Source organism: Tachypleus tridentatus, chromosome 4 (genome assembly GCF_004210375.1).
Source record: "Tachypleus tridentatus isolate NWPU-2018 chromosome 4, ASM421037v1, whole genome shotgun sequence".
In the NCBI taxonomy this organism is placed as follows: domain Eukaryota; kingdom Metazoa; phylum Arthropoda; class Merostomata; order Xiphosura; family Limulidae; genus Tachypleus; species Tachypleus tridentatus.
This window is the reverse complement of record NC_134828.1, coordinates 9288907-9298950: the sequence shown is the minus strand read 5'-3', so window position 1 is coordinate 9298950 and position 10044 is coordinate 9288907. Positions and strand designations below refer to the sequence as shown.

The 10044-nt window shown below is 35.2% G+C and overlaps 1 protein-coding gene across 4 annotated transcripts in view; it reads left to right on the top strand.

Moving 5' to 3' along the window:
- The first annotated feature begins 235 nt into the window (after nt 1-235).
- The window catches only part of LOC143248537 (uncharacterized), a 211190-nt gene continuing 201381 nt past the window's right edge, over nt 236-10044 (top strand). For 3 of the 4 annotated variants that reach the window (XM_076496963.1, XM_076496961.1, XM_076496964.1), the window contains exon 1: nt 247-329. The gene's annotated coding sequence lies outside the window, so the exon portion shown is untranslated. Of the gene's footprint in view, nt 330-10044 lie in introns of all 4 variants that reach the window. The other variant, XM_076496962.1, reaches the window with a different exon arrangement.

Here is a 10044-nt window from a genome sequence, read left to right as displayed (position 1 = left end):
TAACTCCGGTATATAAAGTTCATGGATTCTCTGTTGTTTGCTTTGTCGGTTTATAGGAAATATTAAGTGCACGAAAGGGGGAAAAGAATCGAATACCGTCCACGTGTACTCCACGCGGCTACGTGGGCTCAAAGAAGAAGAAATAAATTCAATTCGCGTTGCATTTCTTTACTGTGAGGGCTAGTAACTATGGCAACATTGTAAATTTTACATTTGCGTAGGTGCACGTGTTGTTACTTGAAAAACGCCAACACAAGTCACACTGTTTCAGCTTTAAAGTGCCGCAGCAGTGTAGAGTGGCGCCTAGGGTAGCTGTAAATACGTCACGGGTAAGTGTTATGTTTTACTGTTGTCAGTTGAGTATTAATACCCTGTACTTACGGAAAGATTAGAAGATATATAGTTGCTACTGGTAGACTTTATCTGTGTGTATAATACGCAGTTACTGAGAAAAAGTAAACTTATTGTATATGGGTGAATATTTCGAGGCTTGCACTTGTTGTTGGGTTTATAGCACAAAACTATAGAAAGGGCTATCTGCGCATTGTTCATCGCGGAGAAACAAATCCATATTCTTGCATTGAAAATCCAGAAACTTATCACAAACTCACAGGGTTACCTAGGGTTTGAAGACCTAAAGTTTAACAGGGTAGATGTGACCAAGAGTCTTAACGCCTTGTATAACGTGGTAGATGTGACCTAGAGTCTTAACGTGTCGTATAACATGGTAGATGTGACCTGGTGTTTTAACGTCTTGTATAACATGGTAGATGTAACCTAGAGTCTTAACGTGTTGTATAACATGGTAGATGTGACCTAGAGTCTTAACGTGTTGTATAACATGGTAGATGTGACCTAGAGTCTTAACGTCTTGTATAACATGGTAGATGTAACCTAGAGTCTTAACGTGTTGTATAACAGGGTAGATGTGACCTAGAGTCTTAACGTGTTGTATAACAGGGTAGATGTGACCTAGAGTCTTAACGTGTTGTATAACAGGGTAGATGTGACCTAGAGTCTTAACGTGTTGTATAACAGGGTAGATGTGACCTAGAGTCTTAACGTGTTGTATAACATGGTAGATGTGACCTAGAGTCTTAACGTGTTGTATAACATGGTAGATGTGACCTAGAGTCTTAACGTGTTGTATAACAGGGTAGATGTGACCTGGTGTTTTAACGTCTTGTATAACAGGGTAGATGTGACCTGGTGTTTTAACGTCTTGTATAACAAGACTGATGTAACCTAGTGTCTTAACGTTATGTATTTTGTGCGAAAAAACTGCTATTTCTGGTCCACTGGACTAAGCCTTAACTACAGCACTTTTCTGTTTCAAATTTTTGGCGGCCATAAAACTTAAAAGCACATTTAGTATGATAAAATATCAGGAGTTTCATTTATGTTATAGAGCAAATTATTAGAAAATTATATCACTTGATAACGTTATTATAAAATTATACCACTTGATAAAATTATCATAAAATTATACCACTTGATAAAATTATAAGAAAATTATACCATTTGATAACGTTATTAGAAAATTATACCACTTGATAGCATTATCAGAAAATTACACCGCTTAATAACGTTATTAAAAGAATTATATCACTTGATAACATTATTATAGAATTACACTGCTTAATAACATTATCAGAAAATTACACCGCTTAATAACGTTATTAGGAATTTACATTACTTGATAATATTAGAAAATTACACTGTTTGATAACATTATTAGGAAATCACACTGATGCTCATGTAGCTTTGACGCTTAATTAAAAAACAAACAAATCTTTCAATTTCTCTCTTGCATAAATTTCTGTATCTTGTTTCGTTTTTTTATATGTATAAATAGTACTGTTTTCCTTTGTTTTTTATATTTTGTTTTATTAAAATATCTTCATTGTTTATCTCTGTCTGTCCGCTGTACTATTCCAAGTTTTCGGAATATTCATACTTGAAACGTTCCCATCTGCACGTCTACTAATTTAACATTTCTCCGCACCATGCAACAATGTTGGACATACGTGGCGTTTGGTGACTCGTGTTTCTATTTTTGTTGGTGTCAGAAATTGTTCGCAATAACTGCTCTCCTTTCTTTACTTCTTAAATACATGTGTCAGAAATTAAGTTACATCTGATTTAAATGTTGTCACTACCCAGAAAAACAAAACACACACAGTCCACCGGAGATTGTTTGTTTTTGAAATTCGTGCAAAACTACACGAGGGCTATCTGCGCTAGCCGTCCCTAATTCAGCAGTGTAAGGTGATTAAAGCACTCGACTCATAAACTGAAATTCGCGAGTTCGGATCCTAGTGTTATCAAACACGCTCGCCCTTTCAGACGTGGGTGTGTTATAATGTGTGGGTCAATCACACTATTCATTGGTAAAAGAGTAGCTCAAGAGTTGGCGGTGATCACTAGTTGCCTTCTCTTTACTATTACACAGCTAAATTCAGAACAAACCCAACCAGCTTGTTATCACTACCCACCGCCCACTCTTTGGCTACTCTTTAAGCGTCACATTATAACGCCCCAACGGCTGAAAGGGTGAGCCTTGTTTGGTGTGACGGAGATTCAAACCTGCGACCCTTGTATTACGAGTCGAGTACCTTAACCACCGGGCCCGTCCACGGGAGTGGTGAGGTGCACTCTCTCTTTGAGCAGTCTCGAGTAATTTCATTTATTCTTTGCTCACTTAACTACAACCTATCATTAAGTTTTGTCAACAGCTCACAAACTGCAGCTAACCATATTAATCTCTGGTTTGGCTGGTAGGGTTCCTATCGAATGTGGTAGCAGCGTAAAGAGAAATACAAGCTCTTGTCGCTATAGCAACCACGTAACTTATTTTAATTCACCACGCACTGACTCTCCTTTATTTACAATATAAAACATATGCACAGCGTTGTAGCCAATCGCTGTTCCATTTAGTTCCGAGTCTTCTGGCGATAGGTTAGTCATGGAAAGCGCCATCTGCTGATATTATTTTTGGGTAAGAGTTAAAATACCATCTATTTCTGTACACATTAATTTGCTTTTAGTAAATTAATTATTTACAAAGCACACAACATGTAATATATTTGCATGCGTGTATTTCTTTTCAATTACTATATATATTCTTGAAATTAGCTTTGCATATTTATAACATACGCTCGTCATACAATCAGGGTTGTCAAACAAGAAATAATTTTGTTACTGTCATTTTTATCCTCCTTGGCGATAAGTTCAGAGGGCTTGTAAAACTAAACATATTGTTTCGATACCTGCAGTGGGCACAGAACAAGTAGCCCTTTGCTCGGCTTTGGACTTGACAACAAACAAATTGGTTGTTCTTGTTAATAGAGCCCTCAACCTCTCTAGAACTAACGAATTAGGGAAACAGTTTGTTTGTTTTGTTTTGTTTGTTTTTTTGGAATTTCGCACAAAGCTACTCGAGGGCTATCTATGCTAGCCGTCCCTAATTTAGCAGTGTAAAACTAGAGGGAAGGCAGCTAGTCATCACCACCCACCACCAACTCTTGGGCTACTCTTTTACCAACGAATAGTGGGATTGACCGTCACATTATACACCCCCACGGCTGGGAGGGCGAGCATGTTTAGCGCGACGCGGGCGCGAACCCGCGACCTTCGGATTACGAGTCGCACGCCTTACGCGCTTGGCCATGCCAGGATAGGGAAACAGATTACCTCTGTTAATTTTAATTAATTAATAGTTGTCTCGTTATTTGGACTTTTAAAAACAAATTAAACGCACTAAGAAGGAATACAGACCCTTGCGAAAGGCATTTTAAAATATTATCTAGAGACATGATACTGAAATAAGAAACACATTGTTTTGTTTATTTGTTTGTTTTTTACCACCAAGCTACACAATGGGTTATCTGTGATGTGCCCATCATGGGCATCTAACACATATTGAACTTAATAAGCACAACTAGTCATTAATGTTAGAATAAAATTGATGCTACAGTTAGAAACCGACAAAAGCTATACAAATGGCTTTTTCCGTATAGCCTTTCCTAACGTTAAACTGGTATACAACAGAAAAAAAACAACAACTAATTACCTAAAAGTACCCACCACCGACTTCTGAGTTCTTCTTGTCTAATCATATGTTGGATTTGACTGTTACTCTTGTAGCATGACCCCAAAATCTAGAACACATTTTTGTTTTGTTTTGGCGGAAGTGAGACGCAGACCAAGCACTGCTAATCATAAGTCATGCCCAAGTTTTTAAATAGTACCGCATTTATTCGCGTGTTTGTGATTAGTTCTTCGGGTTTTGTAGGGTTTTTGTTTTTGGTATTTTCTACTCTTCACATTGGGCTGTGAAGTTTTATGAAATACTCGTTACTTAGACGGATGGGATTTATTTTGAAATTATATATTCGTTTTTTTCACTTTAGCTCGTTCTTCCTCGGTAACTAAATGGTATTTTAGGGTTAATTACTATAGTTGTGTAAACATTATAACGATGTTAAATCATTGTGGAAGTACACCATCAAAATTGTGTATCATAACACCAGAACACGTCTATATCAGAACACGTGATGAATAGTGTCTATATCAGAACACGTGATGAATAGTGTCTATATCAGAACATGTGAATATTGTCTATATAAGAACACGTGATGAATAGTGTCTATATCAGAACACGTGATGAATATTGTCTATATCAGAACATGTGAATATTGTCTATATCAGAACACGTGACGAATAGTGTCTATATCATAACACGTGATGAATAGTGTCTATATCAGAACACGTGATGAATATTGTCTATATCAGAACACGTGATGAATAGTGTCTATATCAGAACATGTGAATATTGTCTATATCAGAACACGTGATGAATAGTGTCTATATCATAACACCAGAAAATGTCTATATCAGAACACGTGATGAATAGTGTCTATATCAGAACACGTGATGAATATTGTCTATATCAGAACACGTGATGAATAGTGTCTATATCGGAACACGTGATGAACATTGTCTATATCAGAACACGTGATGAATAGTGTCAATATCAGAACACGTGATGAATAGTGTCTATATCAGAACATATGAATATTGTCTATATCAGAACACGTGATGAACATTGTCTATATCAGATCATGTGAATATTGTCTATATCAGAACACGTGATGAATAGTGTCTATATCAGAACACGTGATGAATAGTGTCTATATCAGAACATGTGAATATTGTCTATATAAGAACACGTGATGAATAGTGTCTATATCAGAACACGTGATGAATATTGTCTATATCAGAACATGTGAATATTGTCTATATCAGAACACGTGACGAATAGTGTCTATATCATAACACGTGATGAATAGTGTCTATATCAGAAAACGTGATGAATAGTGTCTATATCAGAACACGTGATGAATATTGTCTATATCAGAACACGTGATGAATAGTGTCTATATCAGAACATGTGAATATTGTCTATATCAGAACACGTGATGAATAGTGTCTATATCATAACACCAGAAAATGTCTATATCAGAACACGTGATGAATAGTGTCTATATCAGAACACGTGATGAATATTGTCTATATCAGAACACGTGATGAATAGTGTCTATATCAGAACACGTGATGAACATTGTCTATATCAGAACACGTGATGAATAGTGTCAATATCAGAACACGTGATGAATAGTGTCTATATCAGAACATATGAATATTGTCTATATCAGAACACGTGATGAACATTGTCTATATCAGATCATGTGAATATTGTCTATATCAGAACACGTGATGAATAGTGTCTATATCAGAACACGTGATGAATAGTGTCTATATCAGAACACGTGATGAATAGTGTCTATATCAGAACATGTGATGAATAGTGTCTATATCAGAACATGTGAATATTGTCTATATCAGAACACGTGATGAATATTGTCTATATCAGAACACGTGATGAATATTGTCTATATCAGAACACGTGATGAATAGTGTCTATATCACAACATGTGAATATTGTCTATATCAGAACACGTGATGAATAGTGTCTATATCAGAACACGTGATGAACATTGTCTATATCAGAACACGTGATGAATAGTGTCTATATCAGAACACGTGATGAATAGTGTCTATATCAGAACACGTGATGAATATTGTCTATATCAGAACACGTGATGAATAGTGTCTATATCAGAACATGTGAATATTGTCTATATCAGAACACGTGATGAATAGTGTCTATATCATAACACCAGAAAATGTCTATATCAGAACACGTGATGAATAGTGTCTATATCAGAACACGTGATGAATATTGTCTATATCAGAACACGTGATGAATAGTGTCTATATCAGAACACGTGATGAACATTGTCTATATCAGAACACGTGATGAATATTGTCTATATCAGAACACGTGATGAATAGTGTCTATATCAGAACACGTGATGAATAGTGTCTATATCAGAACATGTGAATATTGTCTATATCAGAACACGTGATGAATAGTGTCTATATCAGAACACGTGATGAACATTGTCTATATCAGAACACGTGATGAATAGTGTCTATATCAGAACACGTGATGAATAGTGTTTATATCAGAACACATGATGAATAGTGTCTATATCAGAACACGTGATGAATAGTGTCTATATCAGAACATGTGAATATTGTCTATATAAGAACACGTGATGAATAGTGTCTATATCACAACACGTGATGAATAGTGTCTATATCAGAACACGTGATGAACATTGTCTATATCAGGAGACGTGATGAATAGTGTCTATATCAGAACACGTGATGAACATTGTCTATATCAGAACATGTGATGAATAGTGTCTATATCAGAACATGTGATGAATAGTGTCTATATCAGAACACATGATGAACATTGTCTATATCAGAACACGTGATGAATAGTGTCTATATCAGAACACGTGATGAACATTGTCTATATCAGAACACGTGATGAATAGTGTCTATATCAGAACATGTGAATATTGTCTGTATAAGAACACATGATGAATAGTGTCTATATCAGAACATGTGATGAATAGTGTCTATATCAGAACATGTGAATATTGTCTATATAGGAACACGTGATGAATATTGTTTATATCAGAACACGTGATGAACATTGTCTATATCAGAACACGTGATGAATAGTGTCTATATCAGAACACGTGATGAATAGTGTCTATATCAGAACACGTGATGAACAGTGTCTATATCAGAACACGTGATGAATAGTGTTTATATTAGAACACGTGCTGAACATTTTCTATATCAGAACACGTGATGAATAGTGTCTATATCAGAACACGTGATGAACATTGTCTATATCAGAACACGTGATGAATAGTGTCTATATCAGAACACGTGATGAACATTGTCTATATCAGAACACGTGATGAATAGTGTCTATATCAGAACATGTGAATATTGTCTATATCAGAACATGTGAATATTGTCTATATAAGAACACGTGATGAACATTGTCTATATCAGAACACGTGATGAATAGTGACTATATCAGAACATGTGATGAACATTGTCTATATCAGAACACGTGATGAATAGTGTCTATATCAGAACATGTGAACATTGTCTATATAAGAACACGTGATGAATAGTGTCTATATCAGAACATGTGAATATTGTCTATATAAGAGCACGTGATGAATAGTGTCTATATCAGAACACGTGATGAACAGTGTCTATATCAGAACACGTGATGAATAGTGTCTATATTAGAACACGTGATGAATAGTATCTATATTAGAACACGTGATGAACATTGTCTATATCAGAACACGTGATGAATAGTCTCTATATCAGAACATGTGAACATTGTCTATATAAGAACACGTGATGAATAGTGTCTATATCAGAACATGTGAATATTGTCTATATAAGAACACGTGATGAATAATGTCTATATCAGAACATGTGAATATTGTCTATATAAGAACACATGATGAATAGTGTCTATATCAGAACACGTGATGAACAGTGTCTATATCAGAACACGTGATGAACATTGTCTATATCAGAACACGTGATGAATAGTGTCTATATCAGAACACGTGATGAACATTGTCTATATCAGAACACGTGATGAATAGTGTCTATATCAGAACATGTGAATATTGTCTATATCAGAACATGTGAATATTGTCTATATAAGAACACGTGATGAACATTGTCTATATCAGAACACGTGATGAATAGTGTCTATATCAGAACACGTGATGAATAGTGTCTATATTAGAACACGTGCTGAACATTTTCTATATCAGAACACGTGATGAATAGTGTCTATATCAGAACACGTGATGAACATTGTCTATATCAGAACACGTGATGAATAGTGTCTATATCAGAACACGTGATGAACATTGTCTATATCAGAACACGTGATGAATAGTGTCTATATCAGAACATGTGAATATTGTCTATATAAGAACACATGATGAATAGTGTCTATATCAGAACATGTGATGAATAGTGTCTATATCCGAACATGTGAATATTGTCTATATAGGAACACGTGATGAATAGTGTCTATATCAGAACACGTGATGAATATTGTCTATATCAGAACACGTGATGAACATTGTCTATATCAGAACACGTGATGAATAGTGTCTATATCAGAACACGTGATGAATAGTGTCTATATCGGAACATGTGATGAATAGTGTCTATATCAGAACATGTGAATATTGTCTATATAGGAACACGTGATGAATAGTGTCTATATCAGAACACGTGATGAATATTGTCTATATCAGAACACGTGATGAACATTGTCTATATCAGAACACGTGATGAATAGTGTCTATATCAGAACACGTGATGAATAGTGTCTATATCAGAACACGTGATGAACAGTGTCTATATCAGAACACGTGATGAATAGTGTCTATATCAGAACACGTGATGAATACTGTCTATATCAGAACACGTGATGAATAGTGTCTATATTAGAACACGTGCTGAACATTTTCTATATCAGAACACGTGATGAATAGTGTCTATATCAGAACACGTGATGAACATTGTCTATATCAGAACATGTGAATATTGTCTATGTAAGAACACGTGATGAACATTGTCTATATCAGAACACGTGATGAATAGTGACTATATCAGAACATGTGATGAACATTGTCTATATCAGAACACGTGATGAATAGTGTCTATATCAGAACATGTGAACATTGTCTATATAAGAACACGTGATGAATAGTGTCTATATCAGAACATGTGAATATTGTCTATATAAGAACACATGATGAATAGTGTCTATATCATAACACGTGATGAACAGTGTCTATATCAGAACACCTGATGAATATTGTCTATATCAGAACACGTGATGAATAGTGTCTATATTAGAACACGTGCTGAACATTTTCTATATCAGAACACGTGATGAATAGTGTCTATATCAGAACACGTGATGAACATTGTCTATATCAGAACACGTGATGAATAGTGTCTATATCAGAACACGTGATGAACATTGTCTATATCAGAACACGTGATGAATAGTGTCTATATCAGAACATGTGAATATTGTCTATATCAGAACATGTGAATATTGTCTATATAAGAACACGTGATGAACATTGTCTATATCAGAACACGTGATGAATAGTGTCTATATTAGAACACGTGCTGAACATTTTCTATATCAGAACACGTGATGAATAGTGTCTATATCAGAACACGTGATGAACATTGTCTATACCAGAACACGTGATGAATAGTGTCTATATCAGAACACGTGATGAACATTGTCTATATCAGAACACGTGATGAATAGTGTCTATATCAGAACATGTGAATATTGTCTATATAAGAACACATGATGAATAGTGTCTATATCAGAACATGTGATGAATAGTGTCTATATCAGAACATGTGAATATTGTCTATATAAGAACACGTGATGAATAGTGTCTATATCAGAACACGTGATGAATAGTGTCTATATCAGAACACGTGATGAATAGTGTCTATATCAGAACACGTGATGAACAT